The following is a 27,136-nucleotide window of genomic DNA, read 5'->3' on the forward strand; positions in this document are numbered from 1 at the left end:
GCTTACAATTTATCAGAAAAAATAATATCCCAGGTCACTCCAAAAAAATATGATTAAGATGGAGCTAGCAAAATGTATTGAGAATGGAAACAACAGGAAGACTTAACACAACTTTAGCTGAAATCTAACGGATGAATTGGAGTTAGCCATTTGCAACTGTAGAGAAAGAGTTTGTATAGCAACTGGGTAAAATATATATATAAAGACTTGGATTGGGGGAAGGGCTTGATTAATCTCAGGAACTGAAAAAATATATTACAAATGGAATATGGGGACAGGCATAGCAAAACAAGGGACTGACTGACAAAATAATGAAGAACGAATTGGAAAAGAATGTTGTAAGACAAGATCACTGGTTTGGTTTTTATTCCACAGGCAATGAGAATCTGCTAGAGTTTTATTTTAAATATACTGACATTTTGTTAAGATTATTCTGACTGCAGTGTGGAGATTGAATTAGAGATGAAAGGCCAAATATGAAGCTTAACTTCTGCTTTATTCCTCATTTGTGTCTTGCATTAGTATCACTGTAGATATTAACTATAGAGACCATATTTACAAAAATCAGTGAAAGCTCTGTTAAAATCTTCGGCATCAAATAAAATCTGAACAAAATTTTAATAAAAAAAGTTATTTCATATCTAGGTCAAAAAGAAAAAAGAGTAAGCAAGAGAGCTAGGAAAAAGAAAAGAAATTGTACTAAATATCACACACAAGTACTTTAGCCTCACTGACATATATTAAAATTTAAAGAGTTAAAATAAACACATAAATCATGTTTATATATTTTACAGATAACACATTATTCCTAATACTTTTGTTGTCAATGCATGAACATTCAACAACCATTTACATAAAATACATATATAATTGTCATGCTTCAATTGTTATGCTAATAAATCCTCAGTATTTCTGATGGGGGAAATTAGCATAAGTATCTCATTACAATGTGGGAAATTTTCTACTAAACAAACCAAATTATTTTGCAAAGATCATTGAACAGCTGTCAAATGAAAATGACTTTTGGTCAAAATCAGTGGATGTCTGATTCAGACTAATAATATACAGGTTAAATGTATGTAAGTGACTCATCAGAGCCCCAAGTCTCTCTACCATTTAAACAAAGTTGTCAGGCAAGACAGGGCTCATGATAATTCTTTCCATATCATTAGCAAAACTATTGTGCAATGTTTTAGGTTAACAGACTCTGCATATCCAGAAGGCATGTAAATTTCCTGATGAATAATATATAGAATGATGCAAAAGTGTGGCACTGACTTCTGATGATTTATATGCACTTCTTGAAGATGATTTTAGTAAGCCATAGATAAAAGATACATACTGTATGTTGATTTGCTAATTTAAAAAAATTGACATTTTGTGATTAATTTTCACATTTTATTCACAATGAAAAAGTTATAAACACATCAGAGATAGTAAGTAATAAATGAAAGAAAACAAAGGCCAATGTAATATATGTATCTACAAATATGTAAATTTTTGTATGTAAAATAGAAAGGTCTCTATAACTTTGTTTTATAAACTAATCTGTGATTTGATAAAGGCAATTGACATATGTACTTTGTCATCTTAGCCATTTCTTCTATTTGTATTCTTTCTCCTTACCCCCTTCTATTCTTCCTCTTCATCTTTCTTTTCTACTATTCTGTAACAACTACTATCCATTATTATAATAATGACAGCAATCCTTCAATGATTTACTTGATATTTACTGTAAGCCTGGAACTCTGCTAAGCTAATGACATTAGATAATCTTATTTAATTCTCACAATAAATTTATGAGGTAAGAATTATTATTTTAATTTTCCATTGAAGTATCAGTCTAAAATAATTTAAATAGGTTTTCCAAGGTCACATAGCTAAAACATACAGGGTTGGTCTTGATATCTAATTCTATCTGATTCCAGAGTTCATCATCTTAGTTGCTTTACTATTTTGCCTTCATCTGGCAAAATAGTTTATTTAAGTCCAAGACTGAAAAAATGAATAGAGACAGTGAATGCACTCAAGAGTACAAGGAAAAAAGAAATAAAATTTTAAAAATAACTCATGAGTTTTCTGTATTGTTTGTGTTTTCATTTAATTTTTCTTTTATTGGCAACTTATCACCTCAGAAATGAGAGGAAGTATTAGAACAACAACATCAACAAAATGTTCTTATTTAGGAAAAATATCCCTCTGACAAACCAGAGAGGAATTAGATGGAGAAAGGATATTCATAGCTGCTGTCTGGTACTTCTTTTTTTTTTTTTTTTTTTAGTAGCGATGGGGTTTCATCATGTTGGCCAGAATGGTCTCGATCTCTTTTTTTTTTTTTTTTTTCTATTTAATGTATATATACTTTTTTAAAAATCCATGGTGTTGGTTAAAATGCCATTTTAGAACAAAGCAATAAAAGTCCTTCCTTTATTTTACTCATAACGTTCCAAAAAGGTTAGCAAGGTAATTACTTAAGAGAACTTGCAAACTTTAAGCTTTCTTTTTTTTAATTATTCTTTTTTAAAATTATTATTATACTTTAAGTTCTAGGGTACATGTGCATAACATGCAGGTTTGTTACATATGTATACTTGTGCCATGTTGGTGTGCTGCACCCATCAACTCGTCATTTACATCAGGTATAACTCCCAATGCAATCCCTCCCCTCTCCCACCTCCCATAATAGGCCTCGGTGTGTAATGTTCCCCTTCCCGAGTCCAAGTGATCTCATTGTTCAGTTCCCACCTGTGAGTGAGAACATGCCGTGTTTGGTTTTCTGTTCTTGCGATAGTTTGCTGAGAATGATGGTTTCCAGCTGCAAGGTCTCGGGTCTTGATCTCTTGACCTTATGATCCGCCTGCCTCATTCTTCCAAAGACTGGTGCCCTTTTAGTACACAAAGCACTTCCTATTTCCTTGCATCACAGCTCAGGTTTTGGAATGGAAAGACAGACTCTGTAATAGAAAACACATCATATTTTGAAGGATTCCAAGAACATCACGGCTAGTGGACCACTGGTCATTGATTATGGGAGGGTATAATAGTCAGTGACCCCACACTTTTCACATAGCGCCATATCCAATATAGCAGATACACTTCTATAACAGGATAGCCATGACTAATGGATAACAGGATAGCCATGACTAGTGGAGACCCAAGAGAGAAACTTCCCTGTACACTGTAGTATGGTGGGAAGAAAGTGATCAGATTCCCCTAGCCACCTGGAAGTGCTGATGGACAAGTGCAAAGAAGAAGCCTGGATAGAAATCTGGATGTTGCATTCTGGTGCATTCTACAGCTCCAGAGTGTGGCAGATATCAACTTTATAAAATTCAAAGAAACACAGAGATCCAGTGACACCACAGAACACACCAGCACCAGATGCTCAAGAGCAGACCAGATGAGCCACGCATTGGCAGACAGTTTCAAGCATGCAGTAAAAGACCAGAACTGTAGAGAATCCCAATATAGGCATAAATTACTTTGCTCCTGAAGACAGATAACATCATGGAAAGAGAGAGAGAGAGAGGAGACAAGGCCATTTGAGAGAGGACAGAAAAAGCTCTAACAGGAAGTCGAAACTTTAAAAATAATTTAGTATTTACCCTAATACCTGAATTAATCCAAAACAGATTATTTTAAAGAGGAAACAAAGAGTAATCTTTAACTCACTGGTGTCCCTCTTCTCTCAGGGGTCCATAGGTAATACACTGCTTCTGTTATCTCATGTATTTTGGGGAGCTGCCTCTTTTGTGTCTTGCCTGACCTAACTACTGTCCCAGTTGGGACTGTATTAGAGAGTGGCTGTCTTTGTAGGAACAAACTGGATTCAGGTCCGACAAGAGTTACAAAGACATCTGCCAATATAAACAAGTTTCCTGTGAGAGGACATCTGTCACAGATCAGACATTTAGGTTAAAGAAGTATCCTATGAAAGGCTTATTGTAAACATCCAAAACAAAATTCCTTCGATTCTTGGTCATGTTAGGGCTACTGCTTATGACCACTCTCTGGAGAGAAACCTTGAGACAAAACTAGAAAAAACTACAGATATTCTAGAAAATTTAAAATTACTTGCAGAAAAACAAAAGAAAAATAAGTAGTTGTGTATCTTTGGATAGTATTGCATTAATCTTGACCAATCTAACAGGAAAACAGCCACTCCCACTAGCTTAATATTCTAAACACTAGAGTAATTCACTTAACTTTAATAAATAGTGGGCCATTATTATTGGAAATAATTATGTGTGTTCCTCTTTAACAAGAGTAAAGCAAAAAGTCAATTAAAAATCAAATTAATCAATAAAATAAAAAGTACAGTCATTTTCACCCATCTACATAAAATGACATATCATTTTTCATTCTATTTATTTTCAAGTATAATATTCTAAAATGAGCATATGCCTAAAGATATAAATTAAAAATGTCAGTCATCCCAGGAATAAGACCCTTACTTTCTCCAATTTTTTTTTTTTTACCTCTTCGCTGCTTATTAAAGCTTTCATCAGAGGAAGAAAAAAAGATGAAACTATTGCAGACGACATTATAAATCAATCAAATGAGTGAGTTACTTCCACATTTCCTATTTTAAAAAATTAAAGAAATCAGAGATTTACAGATAATTCATATGCGGAGTCGTCTCTAATTCACACTTGGTTTTATCAATTTATATACAATGGAATCCTGTAGATAATATCTCTTAATTAGTATTCTAAGTTTAATGGTCAGATTTTATATATAGAAAAAGAGATAAAATTAATTGAGACAATACATGGGATAAAATTATACTTGGCATTGAAGGACAGCTAAAATGTAGTATCACAGAAAATAAGATCATTTATACTACCAGAAACACTCATGGAGGTATTGGTACAAGGAGTTTATTAAACATATGTTAAATATCATCTAAACAAAACTAAGTAAGACAGATTAAGAAAAGATTCTCTAATATATTAAGAATCCATCTTAGCTGGCATATGAGCCCTGCCTACTTTCTTAAAATCTCTCCCTATTGTTATCACAAAACCATGGTTAATAATCAATTTTTAAAGTAAATGAAAGAAAAACGGAAAGCAAAACGACCATTTAACGTGATTCTCCACTGCTCAGGCACTGTATCTGCCAGGTTCAGCTCTTTTCCATCCTCTCCATTCATCTTTCTGAGGTGCTGGGAACTACAACTGAAATAAGGGAAAACAGCAAGAAGTCTTTGGCCTGGTATTATTCCGCCTCATCAGAATTGGCAGAGGTCTTATGGTTTATACACCATGATTGTGGGTCATCAGAATTGGCAGAGGTCTTACAGTTTATACACCATGATTGTGGGAATGCTTGTGGGGATGGGATGCAGTGGGGGACTCTAAAAATATATCTTCTTATGTAAAAGAGGATTATGGATACTCTTATTTTTTGTCTTGCGGATCAGGGAAATACAGTTTTCTGAATGTACATAGAAATTTCTAATTCTAGTGGCAGTGTGGAACACATGCACTAAGGATCACTAGCTAAATCCTGAAGAAAATTCACTTTGTAATGAATTTTTGGATTTACTGTTTATCATTGTCAATAACAAACTTCATATACAAACTTTGAATGCAAACGTCCCAGTTCACACAAAGATCCTGAAATTAATTCTTAAACTAGCAGCAAGTTTGAACAGCTTACTTTTACATTTCATGTTGAAATCCAGGTGGAGGTTCCCAAACCCTAATTCTGGACTTCTATGGATTCACAGGTTCAACACTATGTGGAAATAGCCAAGGCTTGGGGTTTACACTCTTTGAACCCATGGCCTGAGGTCTACATTGGCCCCTTTCAGCCATGGCTGGAGTGGCTGGGATGCAGGGCCCCAAGTCTCTAGGCTGCATACAGCACAGGGATGCTGCTCCTGGCCCACAAAACCACTTTCTCCTCCAAGGCCTCTGGGCTTATGATAGAAGGGGCTGCTGTGAAGACCTCTGACATGCCCTGGAGACATTTTCCCCATTGTCTTATTGATTAAAATTCCTCTGCCTCCCTGTACATACGTATGCAAATTTCTGCAACCAGCATGAATTTCTCCTCAGAAAATTGGATTTTCTTTTCTATCACATTGCCCAAACTTTTATGCTCTACTTCCCTTATAAAACTAAATGCCTTTAACGGCACCCAAGTCACATCTTGAGTGCTTTGCTGTCTAGAAATTCCTTCCACCAGATACTCTAAATCATCTCCCTCCAGTTCAAAGTTCCACAAATCTCTAGGGCAGGGGCAAAATGCCACCAGTCTCTCTGCCAAAACATAACAGGAGTCACCTTTGCTCCAGTTTCCAACAAGTTCCTCATCTCCATCTGAGACCACTTCAGCCTGGATTTCTTTATCCATATTATTATCAGCCTTTTGATCAAAGCCATTCAACAAATCTCTAGGGATTTCCAAAGTTTCCCACATTTTTCTGTCTTCATCTGAGCCCTCTGAACTGTTCTAACCTCTGCCTGTTACCGAGTTACAAAGCTGCTTCCACAATTTTGGGTATCTTTTCAGCAACATACCACTCTCCTGGTACCAATTTACGGTATTAGTCTGTTTTCACATTGCTGTTGAAGACATACCCGAGACTGGGCAATTTACAAAAGAGAGTTTTGATGGACTCACAGTTTCACATGGTGGGGAGGCCTCACAATCATGGCAGAAGGTGAAAGGCACATCTCACGTGACTACATGGCTACAGACAAGAGAAAAGTGCTTGGGCAGGGAACCACTCTTTTTAAAACTATCAGATCTCCTGAGACTTATTCACTATCACAAGAACAGCATAGGAAAGATGTGCTCCGATGATTCAATTACCTCCCACCAGGTCCTTCCTATAAGATGTGGGAATTCAAGAAGAGATTTGGGTGGGGACACAGCCAGAACCTTATCAATCCTTTATCCTGTTGGCATAAATGGGCACCTCAAAACCCCCTGAGGTTCCACTTCAGAAACCCTCTAAAAACCATTTGAAGAAGTAACACAAGTCACAATTGTCTGAAAATCTCCTGTTGTCACAGTAAATTGTCATTATCCCAACTGGAAGAATGAGTGTCAGTGGTTTGAAATGTTCCTTCAGACATTAATGTTGTACTATTCTAATAAATACTTCATTACCATATTCCAAAATACCGTGCAATACTTCACAGAAGGTGAATATGAAATGGAAAAATAAATATTGATGATGTGAAAAATGAGGTTCAAAGTATTTAAGAATTAGTTATACTTAATTTATTTGGTTTATGTTATTCTTTTTATGTATACATAAATGTGATATGTAATAATAATAGCCATTATCAAATAATAATTTATTAGTAATGAACATAATAACTAACAGTGTTCTTTTACTCAAAATGGTACATAAAGTGACCTATTTTATAATACGTGATGTCTAAAACTGGATAAAATGGTGACCTAAACATTGATAGAACTACAGGGCGAGATTGCCAAATCCACGATCATAGTGCATTTCAAAATGTCTCTTGTATTGATTGATTTGTGATGAGCAGCACAAAAACTTTTAAAGGTAGAAAATATTTGTTCAGCAAAATTAACTGGTTTACCTTAATTGGCATATATTAACACTGTTAATACAAATTTAAAAATGGTTTTCAAAGACCATTTACACAGATATTCAGCCCTAAAGTCTCTCAATATATTTTAATATCTGAGCACATTTTTATCAGAAAGTAAATTTAAAAGTTAAATTAATTATAAAATTATACATTGAACACTAGTTTACATGTCTCACGTTTAAATACTATGATATAATTTCAGAATTTTAAGATTTGAAAAGAATGAGAGAACTTTACATCAAATTTGTAGACTGCAGCAAAATCATATTTTCAAAAAATATATGGCTGTACATTTTTAAGAACAAAAAGCCAGATAATCAATGTTACATGTATCTACTCATGAATTAGAAAATAACAAAACAAAAAAAACAGAATCAATCTAAAGTAGAATTAAAATAGTAATAAGGATCAGAGTAGAATTACATAAAATAGGAAGCAATATAAAGAGATAAAAAAACTAAATTAAAGATTTATTAAATTAAAAAAAATTCTGGTCAGATTGAACAATGAAAAAATAGTTTAAGGAACTTAAAAGGGAGGCATAATATTTAAATTTCTTAAACTATTTTATTAACTGTATAATTACCACAGTTAATAAAATTCATTAAGAATTTAATATAAATATAAAATTTTACATGAACAGATTCCTAGGAAATACTTAATTTACAAAAATTGTCACAAGAAGACATCCTAAAATTTACAAAAATTGACATGAAAAGACATCTAAAATAACCTATAATAATGAAATATACTGAATCATTTATTATGTCATCCTACAAATAAATCAACTCTGAAGATTCGATAGGTGAGCTCTTACAAACATTCAAGAAATACATCATTCCCACAGATACAAAATCTTATAAAGAAGAAAGAATTAGAATATAAACACCTCCAATCTCATTTTTATTCATCCCAGTTCAGCCTTAACACCGAAACTCTTCTGAAGTGCAAAAGATGGTACATAATATAAAAAGTGAACAGTTTTTCATATTTTCTGTAACTATATTAGCTGATTTTGTTTATACTTTAAAACAATACTTTATGTAATCAAATATTAAAATACAAATAAATTGGCCGGGCGCGGTGGCTCAAGCCTGTAATCCCAGCACTTTGGGAGGCCGAGACGGGCGGATCACGAGGTCAGGAGATCGAGACCATCCTGGCTAACACGGTGAAACCCCGTCTCTACTAAAAAGTACAAAAAACTAGCCGGGCGAGGTGGCGGGCGCCTGTAGTCCCAGCTACTCGGGAGGCTGAGGCAGGAGAATGGCGTAAACCCGGGAGGCGGAGCTTGCAGTGAGCTGAGATCTGGCGACTGCACTCCAGCCTGGGCGACAGAGCAAGACTCCGTCTCAAAAAAAAAAAAAAAACCACATAAATTGAGATCAACAGCACTGATAATAAAGCTCTAAAATGTCTAAACTCTATATATTCTTCTGTATCTATCTTAATTAAATTTTCTCATTAGTAACAGAAAATTTGATACAGTTTTCAAGCAGGTCAATGATTTACAGTGTTGATCAATATCATTCAGAAAAATCTTTGAGAATCTAAAAGTATTTTCTGCGATTATAAAATGGTAAAAAACATGAACTGAAAATTTCTCTGTCTCTTTCATCTGAATGTTGAAACATGACTGATATGCCTTGAAACAGACATTTATGACACTTGCTATTCCAAGAATCAAAGATTTAGGACCAAGAATCAGCAGAATATCAGCATGAGGAAAGGAAAAAAATATGTAAGATAAAAATATCATATATAAATTCTGCTCTCAGTCTGTCATCGGATATGATTTTGCTTATCGAATAGGAAAGAGAATAAAACTTGTTTATAAAAATTAGTTTAAATTTAATAGGTTTAGATCTTTATGTCACTTTTTAAAACATAATAATAATAAAAGATAAAAATGATATGAAAATCTAAAGGAATTCAGATGTCCTGAAAATGACTCACCCTTTTCGTAATTTAAATTTAGTATTTTTAAATTTACAGAGATAATTGTATGTATTTATTATGCACAATTCAAAACTGTAATGTTTTGCAGGATGACTAAATCTAGCTAATTAACATATGCATCAGTCACATAATTATCACATTTTCTGACGGAATACTCTACACCCTCTCTCTAAGCATTTTCCAATAATATGATACAGTATTACCTATAGTTACTATGTGGTACAATAGAACTTTTGAACGTATTCCTTTTATTGTTAGACAAAGACAAATTTCGTATCCTTTGAAGAACATCTCCCTGTCAACCAAACCACCCCAGCCCCTGCTAACCACCATTCCACTCTTCTATGAGATACATTTTTATATTCCATCTATGAGTGTATTTGTCTTTCACTTAACAGAATGTCCTCCATGTTCATCTATGTTATCATAAATGAGAGCTCAGCCTTATTTAAGTGCCTGAATTATATTCCTTTCTGTATATAAAAATATAAAATTTACCAACAACAAAAAGCCCAGAACCTGATGGCTTCACTGCTAAATTCTATCAATATTTTCTTATTACTGATTGAGTTTCCTTACTTGTCATTGGTTCATTTAGATTTTCTGTATCTATTTACTTCTGTCTTGGTAGGTTTATGCATCAGATAATTTATCTATTTCTTCTAAGTTATCCAGTTTGTTGGCCTATAATTATTTATAATCATCTCTTATGATCTTCTGCATTTTTGTTGCATCAGTTGTAATGTTTTTTGTTTTATTTCTGGTTTTATTAATATGGGTGTCCTCTATAGTTATTCTGGTTAAAATTCATTATTCTATTTATCTTTTTAAAATTAACTCAGTTTTATTGATCTTTTCTATTGCTTTTCTGTTCTCTATTTCATTTATTTCTGCTCTCATCTTCATTAGTTTCTTCCTCTACTAACTTTGAGCATAGTTTGTTCTTGGCTTTCTAGTTCCTTAAGATGAAATGGTAGGTTGTTTATTTGAGGTATTTCTTCTTTTTCAATATTGATGTATATTGCTGTAGACTTCCCTTTTATAGTTGCTTTTTCTATATTCCATATGTTTCATCCGTCCATATTTTTCTTCCTCTCTTTCCTTTTGGAATGTTATCACCACTAACTATACAGACCCAAATCTATTATTTCATAAGAAGTGTGTAAATAAGTTATTTTCTAATAGCTTCAAATACTTACTCATTCTTCAATTATTATCAGTTTCCATGTTTTAAAATAATGATTTTTCCCCTTAATATTGCTTAAAAGTAAAAAAAAAAAAAGTTGTTTTTAAAATTATAAATACGTTTTTGTTGGTAGTGATGTTTCCTTTTGTACTCAGACTTCAAAAAGTGTGATGTGCTGTAATCCATTGAAACCATTATTCTTTTATGTTTGGCCAATAGGAAGTTCTTCAAGTGAGCTCTAGATTGTTTTTGATATAATCTGAGCACTCTTATATAGGTAGTTTCTTAGCTCTGTGGTGGAATATAAAGTTCCAAATTTACATCGATGTTTTCTATCCCAGCCATGGAATCATCAGTTTCTTCATGTAAATCTTGTTTCTTTTAATGCAAACTGGAATGTATACACCATGAAAATATTACCCGCATATATATATATTATATATATATATACAGATAGATATATATATTTCTGCATATATAGCTACTATTTCAAAATAATAATATAAATATTGTGGCATATAATTATTGAGTCCAGTGCAGTTATTTTTATACTTAGGGCATTATTAAGTTGTTTTGTTTTAAACACATGCATAATTAACTTTTCTGCATCATTTTGGAATCAACTCAAATTTTAGTTAGATACATTTCATGTTGATTTCTGGGTTTAGAGTTTGCTTTCTTCCATTTTTATCATTTTTTAAATAATTAGTTGAAACATTTTTATATTTCTGAAGTCAAATTTGCAAAATGAAATATACGAAGAAATCTCTATTTTCTATACTTATTTTTTCCAGTCTTTGCCTGTTCTATCTGTAACATTTTACTAATCTGATTCATTACATTTTACATGTAATTCAAGCATGTATATACATATGTATATATGTATATATATGTGTATATATATACACACACACATATATATATGGCATACATATTTGCATGTATATATAAATAGCATATGGACAATTTATAATATATACACATAGATTTGTTTTTACACCTAGGTCTTTTAGTCTTTTATCATAGTAACATATCTTGGAGAACAATTCATATACACACACAGAATCAAATTAAGCCTACTCTTATTTCAGGCCAGTTTACTTCAGATTCTATATTGTTCCTACTGTTTGTTGCATTTGACCTTCTGTGCCCTGTGGTGTACTTTCCTGGCTAGGTTTTGTACTTACCACTTTCTCTAATATATATTTTTAATCTCATGTTTATTTTTATTATTTTTAATTTTTGTCTTTTCTAGTTTCTATTAAATGAAGGTATGAAGTTCATTCATTCATTCATTTTTGGGTTTTTTAAATTAATCTTTATTTTTGAAATGTTGGTTTTGAAATTTTATTTGTAATTCTTTTATGAGTTCCGGCAAGTCTCTTCACAATTTCCTTTTCTTCAAATATCTCATTTCTGAATTTATCTAAGTTGGATTCTTGCTATTCTTTCATAGCCTCCAGTATTCTCTACTTTTAGTTTTTTATTTCTTTTTCTTTTTGAAATATTAGATAACAGTTTTTAAACTATGTGTGGATAAGTCTTTCTGGGGTTCCTTCAGAATCCAGAAATAATGTCTGTAGGAATGTTACTGCCTTTACTCTACACTTAAGAGGCAGCTTTTTATGTGATTTAATTGCAATATTTTCTATAGTTCATGTTAAATTGGGATGAATTTTCTCATAATTCTTGGAGAAAAGGATCTGCCAGGTTTCTATTCGTATCTCCACAGTTCTGAGCTAATATCTACTATGAGCCACATTTTTTTTTTCAGACACGTGAGTGGCTTTGAGCTTTTTCACATCTTTTGAGTATTCTCTTCTCCAATTTTTGTTGGAAATTCTCCTTTCTTTCTGCCTAGAGTTTCTGTCCTATTACCTGGATATTTCACTATCCAAAATCTAGCTTTATCCTAATAAAGATTACAAGTAGTTAATTCCAAGAATTCACAAGGTGTGTAACCCTCCAATACCATCAAACATTATGGAAGTACAGTTGCTCTTACCTGCAAGTTTGTGCTTTGAAAGGCTTCTCTTAATTTCAGCTGTTCATCTCAGATTGTCCTGTTGACCATTTTTGTTAATAATTTTGGCAGATTGGGTATTCTTAGGTTTTCAGGGTTTTTTTCCTTTGTCTTCCTATTTTTTTTTATCCTTCCTACACAGTTTCTGAGAGCATATAGTGTTGTTATTATTGGCAGTTTGTCATACTTTAGGTTTCACAGTGACACTTTGTTACTTAGTTTTCTTTCAAGTGTTTTCGGTACATTTCTTGGTTTAGTTGCTTTGTCAGATTTTGTGGGTGGATTTGGGAAGATTGAAGAACTACAGTGCTGCTGACATCTGCCCTGATATATCTTGAATATACTGATTTAAATAAAGCTTCAATAATTTCCCTCCTTCCAGATTTCACTAATGTGCCAAACACTATTCTTTATTTATTTTCAAGATATTATAACATATATTCGGTATAAAAGATGTATTAAGAATCTTTACCAAGATCATTTTCAAGATATATTAGGAGGGAATATTAGTGCAATCAACTTGGGATATGATGAGCTGAAGAAAATGATGGCAAGTTTTCTTGCCTGGTAGTTTATACAGGTGTTGGTTATTGTCAGATAGTACTGGACTATAAAAAGGAGTATAAGGGGGGATAGAATAACAGTCACCAGTCATTTGGATAACAGTTTTGAATTCCCATGAGGGGCAAGACGTGTTAAAGGCAGACTTATTACTAGACTAAGTGCAATAAGAAAGAAAGCTTTGAAGAGGATGTGAAGTCACGTCCTCTACCAGTCTGCTGAAGAAACAAGTTATAGGTAAACAGAACATCTTTTTCAAAAGGCACTTTAAACAGGGTTGATTTTACAAGTCAAAATGATAGTATCTAAAATGTTGGAATTTCATGAAATCTAAAAATGATAATAATCATCATTACAACTTGATATACACCAGGAATTGTGCTATATGTTCTTTTGTACTTTCTGTTGTTGAACCTCTGAAATGATCACATAAAGTCAGTATTATCATACTAATTTTGTGGGTGATAAAGGTTGAATGACTCACCTCAGGTCTCATAGTTTGAACGTGGTAGAGTACTTTTTTTTTTTTTTTTTAATTTTTTATTTGAGAGAGAGTCTCGCTCTGTCACCCAGGCTAGAGCGCAGTGGTGCAATCTTGGCTCACTGCAACCTCCACCTCCTGGGTTCAAGCAATTGTTCTGCCTTAGGCTCCCAAGTAGCTGAGACTACAGGCACCTGCCACCACACCCGGCTAATTTTTATATTTTTAGTAGAGATGGGGTTTCAGCATCTTGGCCAGGCTGGTCTTGAACTCCTGACCTCATGATCTACACACCTTGGCCTCCCAAAGTGTTGGGATTACATGTGTGAGTCACTACGTCCAGCCTAGAGTACTTTTTGAATACCAACCTTTTAACTGGACATAAGACTGTATATTTAACCTTAGGAAACCATTATAACAAAAAGGTAAATAAATAAACTTCTAACTCAAAAGACAAAATTGTTCAACAAGTGAAATAAAGCATAAACTATAAATAACAGTAAGAAAAGCTTTAAAACTTTGATTTAAAACCACAAGGTTGTGCCAATAATCTTAGGTTGTGGCTTAAAAAAGGTTATGATACAAGTGAGAAAATGGGTTTCTGTTATGGAAAAGCATGCCAGATGATTTTGGAGGAAGCATTGAGATAAGGTAACTTAAAACATAGCATACAATTAATTTTGCTGTGATCCAGCTTTACCATGTCTGACTATACGATTTTTAATAATAATTTTCCATCATTATTTGATTGTTCTAAATCTACTCTATAACTCTTCATTTATCTTTCTTGGCCTGTAAACTTTGTCTTTTAAAAAAAATTCTACAAGGTTTATGTGCTCCTAAATTCACTTCTTTACATGTAAGTATTCTAGGCTACTCCACTTAATGGCCTATTAGCATACAATTTCACTTTTTGTATTTAATTTAAGAGATATACTATCTGCTCTTGTCTAAATCTTTATAAATACAGCCAAAATAATTAGTTCTCTGTTAAAAATGATTTTGTAACATTCCATGAGGTCTTATCTATTGTCTTGCTCTCAGTGCTTACCTCTAATACCTGATAGCTGATTGTAAAATCATTCACTTGGTCCCCATTTGGAAAAAAAGAGTGAGGAATTCAAATTCTAATTATAACTTTACAAATGGAAGCTTGATATGAGATAAACGAATTATCTCAAAGCCTGAGACTCTTTCTTGACAATCACAAGAGTGACCTACAAATGCTCCTTTTCTGCTGTCTAACCTTATTGTCATCTTTGGCAGGTGTTTGTTCTATTTTCTTTGTGCTTTCTTCACCATTAAAAAAATAGGCAGTATTTACTTTACTTTTATTTCTAAAAGTTTATTTGATGGTAGGCTATTTTTAAGTCAACTCAGTCAATATCCATTTTGAAAGTGCGATGTGGCCAGGTGCAGTGGCTCACGCCTATAATCCCAACACTTGGGAGGCCGAGGTGGGTGAATCACCTGAGGGCAGGAGTTCGAGACCAGCCTGGCCAACATGGAGAAACCCCATCTCTACTAAAAATACAAAAATTAGCTGGGCATGGTGGTACGTGCCTGCAGTCCCAACTACTCGGGAGGCTGAGGCAGAAGAATTGCTGGAACCCGGGAGTCAGAGGTTGCAGTGAGCCGAGATCACCCCACTGCACTCCAGCCTGGGCTAGAAGAGCAAAACTCCATAACAACAACAACAACAACAACAACAACAACAACAACAACAACATGATGCAATAAATGGTAGAGGCTATCAAAACTTATGAATTACAAGAAGTGGAAAGAGAAAATGGTTGTTAAGAGCATAATAGGTACATGGCATTGTGTGAGGTACTCAGCGATTTCTGTTAGTCCTCAGAAAAACCCTGCAAGTGGCAATAATTATTATTTATCATTTGTATGTGTGTGCACATGTGTGGGTAGGTGGTTGCGTGGCTGGGTGTGACACTTCAAGAAGTAATCTCTTTTTAAGTTTTTCTAACTAAAAATCTATAATTTTGCCTCTATCTATATTGTATAGTGTTTGAATGCACAATCTGGAAAATTAAAAAACCATTTCTGCATGACTCCATGTGGCTATTTCTGCAACACAGAGTCCCAAGTTGATATATCCTTGAAAGAAACAGGAGAAGGACTTAAGGATCTTGTGGTTCTCAAGAATCTTTGTAGTTATAGTGCCTGCTCTTTACAGGTGAGATAATTGTGGAAAGAGGAAGGGTTACACACAGCTGTCTTCGCTGGTAAGTGGAGCTAGCATACTTTTCAATTTGCACATTTTCAAACTCACATAAACTCTAGTAGATATTTTTTCTTCCATTTTAGAAAAGATATAACAGCAGATCAGGGAATTTAAGTAAATTGCTGTGGTAGTTTTGTACTGTTTGAACTTTGCCCAGGTGAAACTACATTTTCCAGTATTCCTTCCTCGTGTGGTTCTAGTTTAGGCTTGACTACTAGAAGAGATGAATTTGAGATTCAGAAGATGGGAATGAAGCAGCAGCCACTACTCTCTGGAATTCAGCATAGGGTTCAGGTGCTGCTGCAGCTGCAAACACACATTTTCCCTGCTCTGCTGGCTCACTTTGTCAGCACAGGGCAAGCTCACGGCAACTCCAGCTCTGCGTTCAAGTGTCTTTCTTCTTGCAAGTCCTGGGACAGACATTTGTGTAGGTTCACGATGAAGGTCAAATCAGTTTATTCTGTAGGTCACAGAGGTTGGAGACAGTGAAAGATAGAGGCAGGGTTCACTTTGTCTTTGTGAGTCTTGGTTTCTCCCCATGAGTCCTGGTTGTCTTTGCTCTTCCCACTTCAAATTCAGTTTTTCTTCCTAGCCGCTAGCCCTGCTGACCTACACTGACTGCAGAACTGCTAAAGACACAAAGGTAACAACTTATCGGCATCGGCACTCATAATTATGTAGAATCAAATCTCACTAATACATTTCTAATTCCACATCACTCATAGTAGCTCTACTTCTCGATAGATCCTAAATTATGTACTTGCTAGTTTCCATACAGCTGATACATGGGTAAGATTAAAACTTCAGTCTGCTTGTATAATACATGCACTTTCCCCTTCACCAGAGTGAATTTTAAGGGAGGGAAAAGAAAGTGCAGGAGACTCTAATTCCCCTGACCATTAATAATAACGTGGCTAGAGAGTTTTCTCCAGATTGAGTCCTTCCTTTTACTCTTTCATGTGTAGACGCATCAAAGGGAATGTATGATTACTGCTGAAATCTGTGCGGAACCACCAAATATTCCACATTCTAAACCCCTCTCTATTGGATACTACTCATTAACAAGGTAAAAAACAGTTATCCTGGGCCTGACAGCTCTTTTTTATTTTTCATGCATCACAGTAAGCCTTTTTCATATAAAATTATATAGTCACTCAAAATGTTCATCTTTCCTAAATGTACTTTTTGCAGCTGTAATCTATCTGCATCTAGATGATTTTGGCCTTTCAAATGGTTGAGAAACTTCTTTACTGGGCAGTTAATCCCATTTATGTTCTGAGTGACCAAATTGTTGGTTATATTACCTGCCATAATATCTCCATTGTACATAATATATATTTGATTTAACACCTGTAATCTTACCAGACTGCTGTTTTTCAGTCAATTGTCTTCACGGACTTGGATTTTCAGACGAAATCTTCCTGAAACTATAGTCAATAACTATCTAAGAGTACTACCTCTGCTAAAAAATGTCAGCTCATCAATAGCATTTTCATATTATCAATATTTTTGTATCTTACATAAAATCTTTGCTTTATTCATGTGGAATGTTAACAAGGACTAGTTCCCGAGCTCCAATATTTAGCCCAAAACATTGCTCTTTTAATGATTTAATGATTAACAATTTATTTTAGAAATTGTTTCATGGGTATTATTATTTTTAGAAAGACAAAACTTTTGCCATAAAGACATTATTTCCCTTCAGTACTGAAAGGTTATAAGTTGAAGTGTCCTTCTTGCATGCAATAATTCACAGTGATTTGGTTCAAAGATTCTGCATATGCACTAAAATACATTGTGATGTTAGTATTGAGTGCCAACTTGATTGGATTGAAAGATGCAAAGTATTGATACTGGGTGTGTCTGTGAGGGTGTTGTCAAAGGAGATTAACATTTGAGTCAGTGGGCTGGGAAAGGCACACCCATCCTTAATCTGCTGGGCAGAATCTAATCAGCTGCCAGTGAATATAAAAGCAGGCAGAAAAATGTGAAAAGGCAAGACTGGTCTAGCCTCCCAACCTACATATTTATCCTGTGCTGGATGCTGAATGCTTCCTGCCCTCAAACATCGGAGTCAAAATTCTCCAGTTTTGAAACTTGAACTGGCTCTCCTTGCTCCTCAAGCTTGAGGACAGACTATTATGGGACCTTGTGATCATGTAAGCTAATGTATGATTACTGCTGAAATCTGTGCGGAACCGCCAAATATTCCACATTCTAAACCCCTCTCTATTGGATACTACTCATTAACAAGGTAAAAAACAATTATCCTGGGCATGACAGCTCCTTATTATTTTTCATGCATCACAGTAAGCCTCTTTCATATAAAATTATATAGCCACTCAAAATGTTCGTCTTTCCTAAATGTACTTTTTGCAGCTGTAATCTATCAGCATCTAGATGATTTTGGCCTTTCAAATGGTTTCAAATGGTTTCCCAAATGTTAATATTTTCAAATGGTTGAGAAACTTCTTTACTGGGCAGTTAATCCCATATATACACACACACACACACACACACACACACACATACACACACTCATATATATGAGTGTATTTATATATACTCATATATATGAGTTTATTAAATATTATACTATTATACTTATATGTATACTTATATATACTCATATATATCTCTCAGATATATCTCAGATATATATATCTCCCATTAGTTCTGTCCCTCTAGGGAACCCTGACTAATACACACATTTCTAGTATTAAAGATCTTCAGTCCATGATTTTGTTAAGAGCAGACATTGACTAATTCCCATGTGTTAAATTTAAAAACAATTTTATTTACTTTATTTCATAACTTTAGTCCAATCAGGTCACACGTGTAAAGTTCTCACTTTTGGTTGAATGAAGTTATATGTAAGGATTGACGTTTGTAGCTAATACATAAAATTACTCCAATGAAGCCCAATTTGCACTTTACCTACCAACCATAATTGTTGAGTGATAAAGAGTCACCAGAAAAAGGTAATTAAAGGACAATTTGGATCTTGAACTTATTTTGAAATGTCTTCTGAGTACCAGGGTCCCTTGACCAAAATTAAAAGTCAAATGGAAAATCTGGGAAATATACACTTTATTTATTTATTGAGACGAAGTCTCGCTCTGTCTCCCAGATGGAGTATAGTGGCAAGATCTTGGCTCACTGCAGACTCTGCCTCCTGGGTTCAAGCAATTCTCCTGCCTAAGCCTTCTGAGTAGTTGCGACTACAGGAGTATGCCACCATGTTCAACTAATTATTGTATTTTTAGTAGAGATGGGGTTTCACCACGTTGGTAAGTCTGATCTCGAAGTCCTGAATTGAAGTGATCTGCTGCCTCAGAAATACGCACTTTCTGTACAACTTTGGGAGTAATATTTTAAGTGTATGCTTTACAATTTTGAAATGCATTATGTGTAGTACGGTTTATTCTTCACATTTTGCTTTTGTTTCAGTGAAAACTATGATGTATCTTGTAGAGATTTCTTATTGTCTTTTGATGTCTTTAAAAAATTTTTTTCTATAGGAGTAATAATGTTAGCTTGACACATGTCCACTCAGCATAAAAACTACACTTTAAAGCCTCTGTCTCATATTACTATGTCCATGTGACTACATCTTGGTCAATAGAGTCTTCTGTGACTACTTTCTTGAATCTTTCCTAAGAATCATTTCGCCAGTTATTTGTCCCTCTTCTATTTCATTTCTTTGTTCCGTTTTCTGGAACGTACATGCTACCACATTGGATCATGAGGATGATAATTTATCTAATAGATAGATTATGTGACGATAGCCATTAATTAACTATAAGATCAAGTCTCTAGGATATTAACTGAAATGGAGGCAAATATCTAGCTTGATAGCTATATGTAAGCAAAGTGAATTATTTATATGGTTGAAAGGAAGGGGATGTTCCCTCCTTAAACTAGCTTAAACCAAAGTCAGCATAGATTTAATATTCTAAAAAAGGTTTTTAGTTTGATACATACAAGAATGTAAGACACAAAGTAGATATTCAATAGTAATAATAGCTAGTATGTATTACATACACCATAAGGCACAGTTTTCAAGATGTTTGGTTATTCATATATTTAATCCTTAGAAAATATTTTGGATTTGAAAGTAACTTTCCTCCTCTGATAAGCTCCTAAGTCAGAAAATAAATTAAGTTTTTAAATCTCTCCTGATGGTCATGATAGAATTTTTAGGCCCCTTCCTGCATGAAGGCAACTTGCGAGAATAAAATAGCAGATAATTGCCCTGACTCCCACTACCACTTTCATAAAACAAGTGGATTTAACAGAAGCCTATGTAAGAAGTTTCCTGTCAGAATTTAAAACTTAAAGGCCAAAAAAGCCCCTTTCTCTCCAAATTCCTTTTAAACAATCTCTAGGACTTGAATTTGAGGTAGAAGGTATGGAACACTTATGTCTCATTACCGATTTTCTAAATTATTTCTGGTCATCTCTTCCATTTCCTTAGACCTCAATTATGGCCTCATAATTATTCTCATTATTATTTTTTCATTGCTTTCTCCTGTGTAGGGATTTCCCTGAACATCTATTCTTTCTGATTCCAGGACTATGACTTATCCTAAATCACCATTCTCAATCAGAGCAGTATCATCTCTCTCGGGGGCATTGTAATGTGAGAAGGCTTTTGAGTTGTTGTCACAGAAACTGGTACAAAATAGTGGTATTTTTATGCAGTGTCCAAGAATACAATTCATTATTTCGTAATAAGATTGTTCCCACCCAAAAAGACTGCCTTTCTCAAAATTCTAGCAGTGCACATATTTAAATACTCAGGTCAAAATGATGAAGAGGGTGCAGGGATGGAAGCCAGCTTAATGTGGCTGAATATGCATTCATCATTATAAAGTGCTCAACAACATCATACAACTGATGAATCAATGCTACTTTCCTGTTTAAAATATCCCACTGGCTCTTCATAACCCGAGCTCTAACATCTGCTCACCCTCAATTAGCAGAATGTCTCACTTGCTCTTTATACTTGGCATCCTAAACTCACAATACCTCAAATATGTCAAGCTCTTCCAAGGACTGACCTATTTGGGCACTATTTTTTTTCTCAACTTAGACTATTTATTCACTTTAACATTATATTAAACTTGTAAGGGCTTACATAGTTCTAAGTATCAAATCATCTGTGAAAAATGCTTTGACCTGGTCAGGGTGACTTTGAGATTTCTTCCTCTGAACAGGGGAGGCTTGACTATATTATCATTGGGTCTCTTTACATTGATCATAAGTATTGGTTTACATTAGAAATTCTTCCTTTAGAGATTTGTGAATTCTTTAAAGACAATTGGTTTAATCTATGTATCCTTAATATTTAACAAATAATATAACCTATAATAGATTTTTCAAGAAATACTTGTCCCAGAAGTAAATTTAAAAATGATGAGGATAACTTTTTGTCTAGATAAGATGTTTCTTGCTCTTCCTGGTCATGTTAAGAACAATGGTAAGTCCCGGAAACAGTGCGAGAGGCAGCCAAATATGAACTTGAGAAGGTAGAAAGAGGGAAATTAACTGACTTGAAACCCCAGGACCAGAAGACCATCACAGCAGCTGGGTGTCTTACATCCTGCCACTCAACAGAACAAAGTGATCCATACCTGGCATTTACCAATTTCCAACCTAACAATGGAACACAGCCCACAGAAACTGATTCCTGCTTCAGACTAGCAGAAGTTCTTCTAACAATACAAAGTGGTTTGGCATCAATGTCAAGAAGGATAAACAAATAGTTCCACAAACAAACACAAACAAATAGAAAACAAATAATACAATGGTAGACTTAAGTACTATAATATCAATAATTACCTTTAATGTAAATACGACAATCAATGACAGTCTGACAGAATTAGTAAAAAAAAGTGATGTAACCATATGCTGTTTGCAGTAAACTCACTTTGTACTCAATAGCATAAAGTTGTTAAGTAAAAGTACGAAAAATATATACCATGAAAAGATTAACCAATAAATAGAAGAATTAGTTATATTAATGTCTGATGAAGTAGATATTAGAGTCAAGAAAATTACTATTAACGAACAGAGAAATTCATAATGAAGAAAGGATCAATCCATCAGAAAGACATAACAATCTTAAGTGTGGATTCATTAAACAACACAGTCTGAAAATGCATGAAGCAAAACTTTACAGTGCTGAAAGGAGAAATAGAAAAACCCACAATTATAATTGAGGGCTTTAATACCCCCCTCTAGGCAACTGATAGATGCACTAAATGGAAAAATGGCAAAGAGACAGAAGATCAGAGCAACACAATCAATCAACAGGTTCTGATTGGCACATGTAGAGGACTTCACCCCAAAAAGCAACAGACAAGTTTTTTCAAGTTCCTACAGAACACTCATGAAGAGACTATATTCTGGGTTATAATACAAATCTCAAATCTCAACAAATTTGTTTTAATTGAAATCATCAAGAGTTTTCCTCCAGGCCCAGTGGCATCAACCAAAAATTAATTAAAGAAATATGAATAGTAAAATCTTTAAACGTGTGTAAAGTAAATATTATACACATTTTTTTTTTTTTTGGAGATGGAGTTTTGCTCTTGATGCCCAGGCTGGAGTGCAGTGGCACGATCTTGGCTCACTGCAATCTCCACCTCCCGGGTTCAAGTGATTCTCCTGCCTCAGCCTCTTGAGTAGCTGGGATCACAGGCATGCACCACACCACCATGCCCAGCTAAGTGTTTGTATTTTTAGTAGAGACAGGGTTTCATCATGTTGGTCAGGCTGGTCTTGAACTCCTGACTTCAGGTGATCCACCCACCTCAGCCTCCCAAAGTGCAGGGATTACAGGCATGAGCCACCATGCCTGGCTGTAAATATTACACTTCTAAATAAGCTATAAGTCCAAGAGAAAGTCTCAAAAAAAAAACCCTAGAACTAAAGAAAAATAAAAATACACTATATCAGTGTATGTACAATATGGGTAAAGCAGGGCTGAGAGGAAAATGGTGGTACTACATGAATTCAGTACAGCAAGGAAAGGTCTCAAATCTAAGTTTCTATCTCAAGGACCTAGAAAAGGAGGACAAAACTCAAAGAAGGCAGAAAGATCAGAGTAGGAAAAAATAAAATTGTGAATAGAAAAATAGAGAAAACCAATGAAATAAAAAGCCGGCCTTCAGAAAAATCAGTCACCTATATAGTGTACATCATAACTATTAGGTAATTTCTCATTTCTTACTCCCCTTTTACCCTTCCGCTTTTATGAGTCTCTAGTGTTTATTATTCTCCACTCTATATCCATATGTACATGTAATTTAACTCCAACTTATAATTCTGAACATGCAATATTTGACTTTCTGTTTCTGAGTTATTTTACTTAAGGTATAGTCTCCAGTTCAATTCATGCTGCTGTAAAACACATGACTTCATTCTTTTTTATGGCTAAATAGTATTCCATTTCATAAAGAAAATGTGGTATATACACACCACATTTATTTATTTTTTATTTTTTTACTTTTTTAAAATTATACTTTTAAGTTCTGGGTTACACGTGCAGAACGTGAAGTTTTGTTACATAGGTATGCACATGCCCTGGCGGTTTGCTACACCCATTCACCTGTCACCTACATTAGCTATTTCTCCTAATGTTATCCCTCCCTTAGCCCCCCATCCCCCAACAGGCCCCAGTGTGTGATGTTCCCCTCCCTTTGTCCATGTGTTCTCATTGTTCGACTCCCACTTATGAGTGAGAGCATGATAGGTCACATTTATATATATGTGTATATGTATATATCTCATTTGTGTATATATGCACACATTCCATTCCATATAGATCCGTACATTCCCTTGATGAATACTTATGTTAATTTCATGTCTTTGCTATGGTGAATCATGTTGTGATAAATATAGGAGTGTAGGCATCTTTTTGAGTTTTTGATGTAATTATTTATTTTCCTTTGAGTAAATACCAACCAGTGGAATTGCTAGATTGAATGGTAGTTTTATTTTTAGTTTTTGAGAAACCTCCATACTGTTTTCCATAGAGGTTGTACTAAGTTACATTCCCATCAACAGTATGTAAACATTCACTTTTTAATAATAACCATTCTGACTGAAGTAAGATGGTATCTCATTGTGGTATTAATTTGCATTTATCTGGTATCAATGACATTGCACGTTATTTTTTTCATATGCTTGTTGTCCAGAAGTGGACTCACAAAAATATGCTCAAATTATTTTTGGCAAAAGTATAAAAGACATCAATAGAGGAAATAATAGGCTTTTAAACAAATTGTGCTGAAACAATAAAGCATCTATAGGCAATAAATAACATTGGCCTAAACCTTATACATTATACAAACATTAACTCAAAATGGATTGCAGACTTAAATATAAAACTATAATATGTTTAAAAAACTTTAGGAGAAAATCTTTGAGTTCTATGTCTGTGTAAAGAATTCTTCAACTTAATAGTAAAATAGTGACCCATAGTAGAAAATTTTGATAAATCAAACATTACCGAAACAGCTAACTTTCTATGTGGGGGGAAAAAAAAAACCTCAAAAACAAACAAACAAACAAACAAAAAACTGTTAACTGAATAAAAAGACAAGCTACAGACCTGGAAAAAACATTTGAAAATCATATCTCTAATGAAGGAATGTATATAAAGAACCTCCAAATGTGAGTATTAATAAAACAATCACTTAAAAATGAGCAAAAAATCACTAACATATATTTCACTGATGAGAACATATCAATTATGTGTAAGCGTGTGAAAAGATGTTCAACATAATCATAAGGAAAATACCAATTAAGGCCATATGTGTGTATGTGAGTGTATGTGGACTAAGTTTTGCACCATTTTATTACCTGTGTAGGTTTATGTATCCACCACTGCAGTCCTGATGGATGAGTTTCAAAGACACGAGAATCCTTTGTGTTGCTTCTTATAACCACACCTGCCTACTTCATGCTCTACCCACTACTCTCACCCCCTTAATTATTTAAACCACTAATTTGTCCTCCTTTTCTAACATTTGTCATTTCATAAATGCTTAAGCCACAAGGTAAGATCTTAATGTAATGTAAGACCACAAGGATATGTCAATACACACCTATATGAATGATTAAAGTAAGAAATTGTGACAATACCAAATGCTAGTGATTATGTGGAGAAACTGAATTATTCCTGGCAGGGATTTAAAATGGCACTGCTACTCTGGAAAAAGGTTTGGTAGCTTCTTATGAAACTATAGATGCAATTGCCATAAACCTCAACATTCGAACTCAGGTGTTTAAGAGAAAGAAAGATGTATTCTCACACAAAAACCTGAATGTGAGTGTGTATAGCAGCTTAATTCATAATTTTCATTGGAAACAGCTCAACTGTCTTAACAAGTGAATGGTTTCACAGACGAAAGCATATACATCTGGCAGAATACCAATCAGCAGTGAAAAGAATGATCCTTTGATATACACAATGTGGATGTATCTTCCGTGAATTATGCTGAATGACAAAAATCAAATCTAAAATATCTTATATTACCTGATTATTCCATCGATACAGCTTTTATGAAATGACAAATTTTAGAAATGGACGACAGTTTAGCAGTTTAAATAATTAAGGTGGTGATAGTAGTGAGGAGAGCATGAAGTAGGTAGGTGTGGTTATAACAAGCAACACAAGTGATCCTCGTGACTTTGAAACTCTTCCATCTTGACTGAAGTGGTGGATACACGAACCTACAAAAGTCGTAAAATGGTGCCATAATTAGTGTACGTGCACACATACATACACACACATGTATGCATGTGTGTAGGCAAGCAGAAATCTGGAAAGGTCAGCACAGGACCAGTAGATGGTATCCATGTCAATATCTATATTTGGGTTGTCATATTACATCACATTTTTTCAAAATATTGCTTTTGGGGAAGCCAAGACAAAGTATACACAGAACATTTCTGTATTCTTTCTCACAACTTTGTATGAATCTATAATTACCTCAAATATCTTAATTAAAGAGTAAAGAGGGTTTGTTGATTGTTGATTATGTTAGCCTCACCTCCGTCTTTGTTTCTCCTGTTCATCTTATATCTGCTTATCAGTGTCTACAAAGGTTTCATTGCAACAGCAGCAGCAGCAGCAGCAGATTTTTTAAAAAATAGCAAAAATAATAGTAATATTTTAGGACAGTGGATGTAAAAGTGAAGTTTGTGTTAGATAATAACAACAGCTTAAGAAAAGGCTCAGTTTCAGAAGAAAACCATGCCAAGAAGAAATGGATAAAATTGAGATTAGAATTAAACATGACAAGGTAGAACCACAGATAACTAAACAAAAGGAAAGCAAGATATATATATATATATACACACACACACACAAATTTATACATGTACTACTATATATATGTAATATATACATGAAATGAATATAATCCCATATTTAAATGCCACTGTGTATAGTTTCCAAAATAAACAATTTATTTATTTTTGAAAGTACATGTATGTTTCATTATCAAAGGAAATAAATGATAAATGTAGCAGGATTTCACTGTATGGTTTTCCATTATTTTATAAATTATACAGTGTAAAAATCAACTAATCATCAGAGTATGAGGTCAAGCAGCCATAGAGATTATAGGAGAGGAATCTGGAGGCACTTCTCAACGATTTGGAAATAAGTTAAATAGGACTCATCTTATTAGAGGCAAATTACAATCACTGAATGTAGAGGCAGAAAAAATATGAAAAACTTTAGTGCTTCTCAAACTGTTTCATCAGAGCAACCTCAGTTCAAGAGAAGGGTTAGTCCTCAGAAGATCTAGAGAAAAGGAATTCGATGCATGTGACATATTTTCGGAGTCTCAGGTTTTAGATTTGTGTTTGAAATTTGCATTTTATCCTGTGATATATTTATGTAAACACAGTAATGTTATATATCCTTCTGCTCCATCATGTAAAATTTTTGACTCAGGGACTCAAATAGTTTATTACAAGGCTTCTACCCCAGTTTGGGAAGCAGGGCTTTGCAAAGGCAAACGGCTTTTACTTCAGAGGAGGTTTGATCTAATATCTTAACATTTAAGAAACAGTATAGATATAT

Source organism: Macaca mulatta, chromosome 5 (assembly GCF_049350105.2).
Source record: "Macaca mulatta isolate MMU2019108-1 chromosome 5, T2T-MMU8v2.0, whole genome shotgun sequence".
In the NCBI taxonomy this organism is placed as follows: Eukaryota; Metazoa; Chordata; class Mammalia; order Primates; family Cercopithecidae; genus Macaca; species Macaca mulatta.